This window comes from Myxine glutinosa, chromosome 3 (genome assembly GCF_964187855.1).
Source record: "Myxine glutinosa chromosome 3, kmMyxGlut1.1, whole genome shotgun sequence".
NCBI lineage: Eukaryota > Metazoa > Chordata > Myxini > Myxiniformes > Myxinidae > Myxine > Myxine glutinosa.
In genome coordinates this window covers 111751218-111763327 of record NC_136263.1, presented here as the reverse complement: position 1 = coordinate 111763327, position 12110 = coordinate 111751218, and positions in this window count along the sequence as shown.

Below are 12110 nucleotides of genomic sequence, written 5' to 3'. Positions count from 1 at the left end.
AGAGGAAGAACAGATTTATTATACACACACAAGCAAAAAGAAAGAGCGACCAAAATTATTTACAGCAATGGATGGAAGAAGCAGTCACACAGTGCATCGTTAGCTTATTCTATTCAATTTACTTAACCCCAGGACAACGAGTAGGACAGACGACGTTCACACTTACACGGGGGATATTGCAGGCAGGTAGGGCTTGAGGTGGATTGCTGGAGAGGGAGGCAGGGTCGGAGGCAGCAGCTCTCAATTCCTCGCGTTTTTGGCGGGAAAACCCTCCGTCGCGTATCCGCTGCCGATGCTGTAGACGTCACACGCTGGCTCGGGCACACCTGCTCCTCTCCTTCTGGTGGAGCCGTCTCCCTCCTTTCAGCGCGTCTCTCCAAAGCTGGTTTCCTCTCCGAGTACCTCCCCTCTTTGGCTTGGAGCGTCTCGCATCTCACCGCTCCTCTCGTATGTCGCCTCTTCGCTCATCTCCCAGGTCATCTGTCGAAGCAGTCCCTTCCAGTCCCTTTTATCACTCGGGGCGGAATCAAGCCGCCGGCTGCGAGGGCACGCCTACCGGGTCGCTAACCGCGGTGCTGGTTGGTCATGCGACCTTCTGGCTCACTCCTCCCCTCTATGACGAGGTGGAGACACGCCTTTCTTCTCCGAGATGAGCACATGGGCAATGGCGGCTTGCGGGATTGAACACCACTCGCACCGCTTTTGAAAGGAACTTTGGAGAGCGGAGATGATTGGGGAAATTGGAAGGGCCTACGCTTATTTCGTTTGGTACAATGCAGAGTCTAGTGGGAAACACATATTTAGCCTACATAAAATAAGGAAATACACTATTTAAAAAGATATATCGTGGCCTGTGTGTAAGTTTCATGGAATTAACTAGGAGGACGGCTGCGACCATTATTTACATTACGAGGGTGTTACACATAACAAAACCATACTTTTTACATTCGTTACACTTCCTCCAAAATTGTTACACTTCTCAAAAACCGTTACACTTCTCAAATTCGTTACACTTCTCAAAACCGTTACAATATATATATATATATACATACAGAGTGATTGAAAAGTAACTCCCTATTTTAAAATATTTAGACATTATTTATTTATTGTAATATTTTTCTCAAATTTTTAGTGTTTGTTCCTTAATGTATGAGAATTTAATCTGTGTTGGTTTTTTTTCAGATTATTTTTTGTTTGAAATTCGGAAGCCCTACAAACATGGCTGGACGTCTTACCCTGCAGGAGCGTGCCCAGCTAGCGGCACGTTACGAAGTTTGGAAATCCGTTGTTCAAGTGCAAAGATGGTGGAGGACCATTAAAGGAGCACATGCTCAAGTTGAGGCAAAGACGATCAAGAATTGTCATGCAAAACTCATGGCTACAGGATCTGTATCTGATACTCGAAGAAGCGGTCGCCCTTCCAAGTCCAGTGACCCGGAGACAGTGCAAGCAGTTCAAGAAATGTTTACACATAGCCCAAGAAAGTCAATTCGACAAGCAGCAAGGCAAAGTTGGCTCTCCTTTCACACAGTATGAACTGTGCTCAAAAAGGAGCTTAAATGGCATGCTTGGAAGCCGCACTACTGTCAAGCACTCTCTGATGAAGACTGCGACATTCGCATGGAGTTTGGGGAGGTGATGCTGGCTTGGTATGAAGATTGGTCTGATCTCTTTAAAAATATCCTCTGGTCTGATGAAGCGGTATTTCACATCGGTGGGTTTGTGAACCGTCACAACTGCTATTACTGGGCAGGAGAAGATCCTCGTGTTATTTCTGAAAAAACGCAATATCGGCCCAAGGTAACGGTGTGGTGTGGAATGACTTCGGAAAGGATTGTAGGTCCCTTCATTCTTCGCGATACCATGAATGCCAAAAGGTACCTCACCATGCTGCAAGACGAAATCTGGCCAATTATCAGTGCTTCGGAGAATGTTGAAGATTTGATTTTCATGCAAGATGGCGCTCCTTCACATTTTGCTGTTGTTGTTCGTGAATGGCTGAATGCCCACTTCCCTGGGAGATGGATGGGTCGTCGTGGTCCATATGAGTGGCCAGCCAGGAGCCCTGACTTAACACCATGTGACTTTTTTCTTTGTGGTTGGGTAAAAGAGCAAGTCTACTGTACCAAACCAACGACTTTCGAAGAACTTGAAGGGCGAATACGAGAAGTTATGTCTTCCATCCCACAAGAGTTCCTGGTGAAATTACTTGACGCGGTTCCAGGGCGGCTTGAGAAGCTGGTGGCGAATTCTGGTGCCCATATCGAATTTTAAATAAAACTTCATGCTATACGCTTTCTTCTTATATCCATTTCTTGTAAAAATTATAGTTAAGAAATAAATTATAAGTATTTTAAAATAGGGAGTTACTTTTCAATCACCCTGTATATATATATATATATATATATATATATATATATATATATATATATATATATATATATATCTATATATATATATAGATAGATAGATAGATAGATAGATAGATAGATAGATACATATAGATATAGTCACGTGAAAAAGTAAGTACACCCCATGTAATGTTTTGACTTTTTCAACATATTTCAACATACAGCTATTTGATCATTTCAACAATACTGATAGATAAAGGTTATATAATAAAACAAATATCATGAAACATTTACATTTTGTAGTCCATTGTATAATTTAAATAAACATAAATGCAAATTTCGCATTTGGAAAAAGTAAGTACACCCCGACATTTATCACTACTTCAAATACCTAAAATTAGAATCAGGTGCACCAGCTCAGGTGCAAATGATTAGAGCATTGTCAGAAAGGATCTTGGAGGAACCTGTCTTATTTAAACCACAGACATTTCGTTTGGTTTGCTCTTTGTTGTTGAAGTGTGCGGCGTCACCACGCCGAGATCATAAGAGCTCTCTGAGGCCTTCAGAAAGAAGGTTATAGATGCATACGAGTCTGGGAAGGGATTTAAAAAGATCTCCAAACAATTTGAAATCAATCATTCGACTGTCCGGAAGATCATCTACAAGTGGAGAAGATTGCAAACAACTGCCAACTTGTTCTGGCCAGGCCGCCCCAGCAAGTTCAGCCCAAGAGCAGACCGCAAGATGCTGAAAGAAGTCTCGAAGAACCCCAGAATGTCATCAAGGGACCTACAGGTAGCTCTTGCCACTGTTGATGTCAAAGTGCACGAGTCTACCTTTAGAAAGAGGCTGCACAAATTTGATCTACATGGGAGGTGTGCCAGTAGGAAACCTTTGCTGTCCAGAAAGAACATCAGGGCAAGACTAAAGTTTGCCAATGAACACCTGGGCAAAGCCCAGCACTTCTGGAACAATGTGCTCTGGACAGATGAGTCAAAGGTAGAGCTATTTGGCCACAGTACCAGAAGACATGTTTGGCGAAAACCAAAGACAGCATTTGACCACAAGCACCTGATACCAATTGTAAAGCATGGTGGTGAAAATATTATGGTTTGGGGCAGCTTTGCTGCATCAGGGCCTGGGCAGCTCACCATCATATAATCCACTATGAATTCTTTATTGTACCAGAGGGTGCTTGAGGATAATGTGAGGCCAGCTGTCGGAAAGTTGAAGCTCAACCGAAGGTGGACCTTGAAACATGACAATGACCCTAAACATACCAGCAATCCACCAAGGAATGGCTGAAAAGAAAGAAATGGAGGTTTCTGGAATGACCAAGTCAAAGCCCGGATCGAAATCCCATCGACATGTTGTGGGGGGATTTGAAACGAGATGTGCTATAGATATATAGATATAGATTTAGATAGATATATAGATAGATAGATAGATATAGATATATATAAAGATATATAAACGAGATAGATTCCTCCGCTTCCGGTCTGGTATGAAGAGGACGCAGGCGTCACATGCTCGCCACTTCTTCGACTGGGCCACTGTCAGTTGCTTGCTTTTTTGGTGGTCGTGCGGATTTTTTGGCCATTGAGTCTGCCCTCTGCATAGCCCCCTCTCTGCTCCCTGCTTCGCCTGCCCGGCTCCTTCGCCTGCTCACTGTTTCCTCGGGCAGGCTCTCGTGGGTTGTGACCATCGCAGCGGTTTGATGGCGATTTTCCACCGTGATCTAGATTTGTAGCGGCGGCGGTCGATTGCCGCTGCATTTGCCGCTTTGCCGTGATCAACCTTGGCCTCGTGATCGTCTCTTTGCTCCTGCCTGCCCTCTGCTTGGTCCCGGCTCTGCTCCTGGCTTCACCTACCTGGCTCCTTCGTTTCCTCGGGCCCGCTCCCGTGGGTTGGGACCATTGTTTCACCTCCTCAACCTTGGCCTCGTCTCGTCTCTCCCCTCCTGCCTGACATGGCTCTGCGGTACTCCGCCGCAAGGCTCCTTCTGCTCAATACCCGCTCCACCCCATCATGCATTTCTGCCATCAAATCAAATGGACTCCTCCGACGACCCAGGTACATTCACAGTGGCTCCGGTCATAAGTTTGTATATTTGCAATCAGGTCACTCCATCCCCGTCCTCTGGTCGGCTCAGCGCACTCTCACTCTTCGTCCCAGCCCACCTGGTCACAGCAACGCACACAATCGCACCTCCTGCCTACGGACCCTGGCTAAATCACCTGAATTCATCCCTGCTGTTCAAAACAACATCAAGCTCACCCTGTTCAACACCCGGTCCCTCAACAACAAATGCCTCATCCTGAACGACTACATCCTGGATAACAAACTGGACTTTCTCTGTCTCACCGAAACCTGGCAACAACCTCTGGACTACTACACACTCAACCTCACCACACCCAATGGATATTCCTACGTCAATAAACCACGCTCGGGGGGCCGAGGTGGTGGAATTGCCATTATCCACCGTCAAGACATCAGGACCAGCCTCATCCCCATCGCCTCATCCTCATCATTTGAACACCTGGCTTTTAAACTCTTTGGTCGCACGCAGTCAGTCATGGCTGTCGTCTACCGCCCTCCCAAACCACACCCAACATTCCTGTCTGACTTCTCCTACTTTCTGACACAGCTATGTTCCCTCTCCCCCTCAATCCTCCTCCTTGGTGATTTCAATATCCACATGGACTCCACTGACTCCACAATAACCACTGACTTCACTGATTTACTCACCTGCTTTAACCTCACTCAACATGTCGACTTTCCTACCCATAACCGTGGTCACATTCTGGACCTTGTCTGCTCCACTGGATTAATTTTGCACCATCTCTCTGGCTCCGACCTCACCCTCTCTGACCACTTAGCTATCACTATGACCATCAACATCCCCACCCCAACACCAAGACATTATCGCACTATCAACTTCCGTAAGCTAAACGCTCTTTCACCTACCTCATTCTCATCCACCCTCTCTGAAAAAATGTCCACTTCTCCCTTCGTTGACCTCCACACCCCTTCTGACCTCACTGACTACTACAACCACACTCTCTCCTCCTGCCTTGACCAGCTTGCGCCTATGAAAACCAAAACAGTTTCTTTCACCCATTCTGCTCCCTGGTTTACCCCTGAACTCCGCCTGATGAAAACTCGTGCTCGCCAACTTGAAAGACTCCGCAATAAAACAGGTCTCACAGTTCACTCCCAAGCCTACAAGGACCACCTACAACACTACAAAGATTCCCTCTCCCACGCCCGCTCTGCCTACTACTCTCAAATTATCCACTCTGGCTCCGGAAACCCAAAAGCACTTTTCTCGACAATAAACAAACTCCTCCGCCCCCTGAACACCACCACCCAGTCATTCACAGTAGACAACTGCATCTCCTTCCTCTCTTTCTTCCAACGCAAAATTGACAACATCTACAACAGCTTGACCACCGCCGCACCCGCTCCCCCTCCAACCACCTGCCCCCCCTTGTCCTGCCATCCCCTGTCTCGGTTCTCCCCAATCTCCCCTACTGACCTCTCTGAACTCCTCATAGGAATGAAAACTGCCACCTGCACTCTTGACCCCATCCCCTCCAGCTTTGTCAAGGCCTCCCTCCCTGCTCTCTCTCCACTTATCATTGCAACAATAAACTCCTCCCTGTCTACAGGCATCGTCCCACCTTCCCTCAAAATTGCTGCTGTTACCCCCATTCTAAAAAAACCTGGACTCAGCCCTGACACCCTAAACAACTTCAGACCCATCTCCAACCTACCCTTTCTGTCAAAAGTTTTGGAACGCGCTGTAGCCACTCAACTCAAACATCACCTTTCTACCAATAACCTGTATGAAACATTCCAATCCGGATTCCGCTCCAACCACAGTACTGAAACTGCTCTCCTCAAAATCACCAACGACCTTCTCCTCTCCTCTGACGCTGGCAACCTCAACATTCTCGTCCTCCTCGACCTCAGCGCTGCCTTTGACACCATCGATCACACCATCCTCCTCACCCGACTTGAATCCACCTTTAACGTTACCGGCACTGCCCTCTCTTGGATTAAATCATACCTCTCTGACAGATGCCAGTTCATCTCCATCAATAACTGCAAATCCCCCACTGCTCCCCTCCCCCAAGGTGTCCACCAAGGTTCAGTTCTTGGCCCCCTCCTCTTCATCCTTTACCTGTCCCCCCTCAGTCACTTAATCCGCCGTCATGGTCTCCAATTCCACTGCTTCGCCGATGACATCCAGCTTTTCATCTCCACCAAGTCCGTCTCCACCGACACCCACTCTATCCTGACAAACTGCATCACTGAAATAAAATCCTGGCTTCAAATCAACTTCCTCAAGCTTAATGCCCCCAATTCCACTTATGCCGATTGGCCCCGATTAGCCCCGATCTCCAGGTCGGGAGCGATCGGGACACTTTGGGAAAAAACTGGTCATCTACGCTGTATCTACGTCCTAAGTACGCTCCGATTATGATCACTATGCTGTAACCACGCTCATCGTGGGTAGATCGGGTCCCTGAAGACCCGATCGAAGCCGTTTAGAGCCGCTGTGTTCCCGCTCGCGTACGCTGTAACCACGCTGCATTCGCGATTGCCGCCGCTCTGACACGATGCATTCCCGATCGCCGCCGATCTAAAACTGATCCAACGCCGGTGCTGCCGATCTATTGCCGTTTCAACTACGTCATTCCCGACCAAACCGATCTAACTACGCTCTATTCCCGTCTTTAAGCCGACTAAAAAGCAGATTTCAGGTCCCGATCCGTATAAATAGGGCCCGATTTGCTTGCCGATCATCAGTATCATCGAAGACAGCCATGGATCAACATCAGAGAAATGGCCGTCTGCAGCTCGCTCTACTTCTCCAACAATATGCAATTAATGAAAGAAGAGCTGCTCAAGTGAGAAGAAGAATGAGAAGAAGAAGAGCCCCTCAGTTCTGGGTCCGGCCATGGTTGACAGAAGGGTTGAGGGGATGAAAATGCATTGCAAAATGAAAGGTCTTCAAAATAAAAGCTAAAAATTTGACAAGTTTTTGCTGGGTAGAGGGGATCAAAGTTTGCATTCACTTAATTAAAAGGTCATCTATCTATAATTCCAGTAATCTCTGTCTGTCTGTCTGTACGTCTGTACGTTTGTTTGTTTGTCTGTGACCGCTGTTTCTCGACAACCACGGGTCCGATATACTTTTAACTTGCCAGGTATATTGCTGGGGACCCGAGGATGTGCCTTTTCAAGGTTTCATATTAATCGGACAATTACTTACCGAGCTATGTCCAAAAAACGATTCAACCAATCAGAGAGCAGCGAACGATCGCGTGTGCCGAACGTGGCGGGCACACTCTGCCTCGGATGGCACATTTGAGAGCGTATTCATTTATTTCACGTTTGCAAACTATGTTGGCGTTAAACTATGTTTTACAACTAATAAAAACGAATTTGCGATTCATTCGCTTTCCTGCGCGTTTGTGCACGCGATGGCGATTTCTTTACCAAACTCCGGAAGCCGTTCGCTTTGGACCAAACCATTGCATGTAAATAGAGGGGGGGGTTCTGTGGTCGTTGCGAATGGACCAAACCATTCATGTAAATAGAGGGGGGGGATTGTCACTGTACTCGCAAGCCGTTCGCCGTTCGCTTTGGCGTTGCGAATGGACCAAACCATTTCATGTAAATAGAGGGGGGGGATATAATTTTAGATAGATATATAGTACGGGCATATATATAGTACGGGCATGCCCTAGTAAAATTAAAAGCGGTAAAATTGATCATTAATAATATTTGTTTAACTTGTACCGCTTTTAATTTTAGACCATGGGGTTATTGGGCAATGCAATTTGGCTCATGCAGTTATCAATTCCACTTAACAACGTTGACAAAAATTGTCGTGTCGAAATACTTGATCGGGTGAGGCTGATGCAATCCTGACCGATTTATATACAGCGGCTTTGATCGGCATTGGAGCGGGACGGATAGGTAACGATCGTCGTCCAAACGGCACAAGATAATCCTCCCGCTGCAACGACGCTGTAATCACGATCAAGCCGTTCTAACTACGATCATTCCAATGGACTACGTTGCATTCACGCTGTAATCACGATCAGTCCCGCTATTTCAGATCGGGATGGAAATTTTAAACATGTTAAAAAAATCGCCCCGATCTATTTTTTTGTCCCGATCGACAAAGATCGAAGACGTTCCGTTTACGATCATGCCGATTTATCCCGTTCCAAATAGGATCGTTCCCGTAGTGCAGATCGGGGTCGATCGGCATAAGTGGAATGGGGGTATTAACTGTGATAAATCTGAAATAATCATCATTGGCCCAAAAACGCTCACAAAATCCACCAATAACTTTGCCCTCAACATCGATGGTATCCCAGTATCCACCTCCCCTCACATCCGGAATCTTGGCGTCATCTTTGACCAAACCCTCTCCTTCGACAAATACACTAAACAGATCACAAAGTCAGCCTTCTTTCACCTGAAAAACATTGCCCGTCTCCGCTCATCCCTCTCCTCCACGGCTGCAGAAACCCTCATCCACGCCTTCATCACCTCCCGTCTGGACTACTGCAATAGCCTCCTTTATGGTTCACCCTAAAAAATCACCAATAAACTCCAATACATTCAGAACTCCGCTGCCCGTCTACTCACCCATTCCCGGACCCGTGACCACATCACCCCCATCCTTTACAAGCTTCACTGGCTCCCCATCCCCCAGAGAATCCAGTACAAAATCCTCCCCTTGACATACAAAGCCCTCCATAACCTGGCCCCATCCTACCTGGCTGACCTCCTCTCCAGACACACTCCCACCCACAACCTCCGCTCTGCTGGTACCAACCTCCTGACCCCCTCCATCCGGACGAAATTCAGATCCTGGGGGGACAGGGCCTTCTCCATCGCTGCTCCCACCAGCTGGAACTCACTACCTCACACCATCAGAGACTCCTCCTCACTCACCACATTCAAAACATCACTAAAGACACACCTGTTCAACACTGCATTCAACATTCAACCCACAGCATTTAACCCCTGACTATCTCTTCTCCTTCTCCCTCCTTTTGCTTTAAATATTTCCCGATTGATTCTTGTCTTTTTGCAATTGTTGTTTTCATGTATTGTTATGCATTATGTTTTCCAATCTGTCAAAGCGCTTTTGGTCTTCTTGAAAAGCGCTATACAAAATAAATGAATTATTATTATTATTATTATAGATATAGATTTAGATATAGATTTAGATATAGATTTACATATAGATTTACATATAGATTTACATATAGATTTACATATAGATTTACATATAGATTTACATTTAGATTTACATATAGATTTAGATATAGATTTAGATAGAGATTTAGATATAAATTCAGATATAGATTTAGATATAGATTTAGACATATATATATATATATTTAGATATATATTTAGATTTAGATATGGATTTAGATATAGATTTAGATATAGATTTAGATATAGATTTAGATATAGATATACATTTTGATATAGATTTAGATATAGATTTACATATAGATTTACATATAGATTTACATATAGATTTACATATAGATTTAGATATAGATTTAGATTTAGATATAGATTTAGATATAGATTTAGATATTGATATAGATTTAGATATAGATTTAGATATAGATATACATTTTGATATAGATTTAGATATAGATTTACATATAGATTTACATATAGATTTACATATAGATTTACATATAGATTTAGATATAGATTTAGATTTAGATATAGATTTAGATATAGATATATATTTAGATATAGATATGCATTTAGATATAGATTTAGATATAGATTTAGATATAGATGTAGATTTAGATTTACATATAGACATAGATTTCGATATAGATTTAGACATAGATTTAGATATAGATTTAGATGTAGATTTACATGTACATTTAGATGTAGATTTAGATATAGATTTATATGTAGATTAAGATATAGATTTAGATATAGATTTAGATATCGATTTAGATGTAGATTTAGATGTAGATTTAGATATAGATGTAGATTTAGATATAGATTTCGATATATATTTAGATGTAGATTTAGATATAGATTTAGATATACATTTATATATAGATTTAGATATAGATTTAGATACAGATATAGATTTAGATTTAGATATAGATATACATTTTGATATAGATTTAGATATAGATTTAGATATAGATTTAGATATAGATTTAGATATAGATTTAGATATAGATTTAGTTTTAGATTTAGATTTAGATATAGATTTAGATATAGATTTAGATATAGATTTAGATATAGATTCACATATAAATTTAGATATATATTTAGATATAGATTTAGATATAGATTTACATGTAGATTTACATGTAGATTTACATGTAGATTTACATGTAGATTTAGATATAGATTTACATATAGATTTACATATAGATTTACATATAGATTTAGATATAGATTCAGATAGAGATCTAGATATAGATTTAGATATAGATTTAGATCGAGATTTAGATATAGATTCAGAAAAAGATTTAGATATAGATTTAGATATAGATATATATTTAGATATAGATATGGATTTAGTTATAGATTTAGATTTAGATGTAGATTTATATGTAGATTTAGATATAGATTAGACATAGATATATATTAGACATAGATATATATATATTAAATACAGATTAGATATAGATTAGATATAGATTAGATGTAGATATTCATAGATTTATATATAGATTTAGATGTAGATTTAGATGTAGATTTATATGTAGATTTAGAAATAGATTTAGATATAGATTTAAATTTAGATATAGATTTAGATGTAGATGAGATATAGATTAGATATCGATTAGGTATAGATTAGGTATAGATTAGACATAGATTTAGATTTAGATTTCGATATAGAATTAGATTCAGTCGTAGATTCAAACGTAGATATAGACAGAGATGTAGACGTAGATTTCGACGTAGATTCAGTTGTAGATTCAGACAGAGATATAGATTAGATTAGATCTAGATATAGACTAGATATAGATTACATATAGATTAGATATAGATTAGATATAGATATAGATTAGATATAGATTAGATACAGATTTATATATAGATTTAGATATAGATTTAGATATAGATTTAGATATAGATTTAGATGTAGATTTAGATGTAGATTTAGATATAGATTTAGATATAGATTTAGATGTAGATTTAGATGTAGATTTAGATTTAGATATAGATTTAGATATAGATTTAGATATAGATTTAGATGTAGATTTAGATATAGATTTAGATATCGATTTAAATATAGATTTAGATTTAGATATAGATTCAAATATAGATTTAGATATAGATTTAGACATAGATTTAGACATAGATTTCGACATAGATTCAGACATAGATTTAGACATAGATTTAGATATACATTTAGATATAGATCTAGATTTAGATATAGATTTAGATGTAGATTTAGATATAGATTTAGATATAGATTTAGACATAGATTTAGATATAGATTTAGATATAGATTTACATTTAGATTTACATTTAGATTTACATTTAGATTTACATATATATTTACATATATATTTACATATAGATTTACATATAGATTTACATGTAGATTTACATATAGATTTACATATAGATTTACATATAGATTTACATATAGATTTACATATAGATTTACATATAGATACAGATAGAGATTTAGATAGAGATTTAGATAGAGATTTAGATATAGATTTA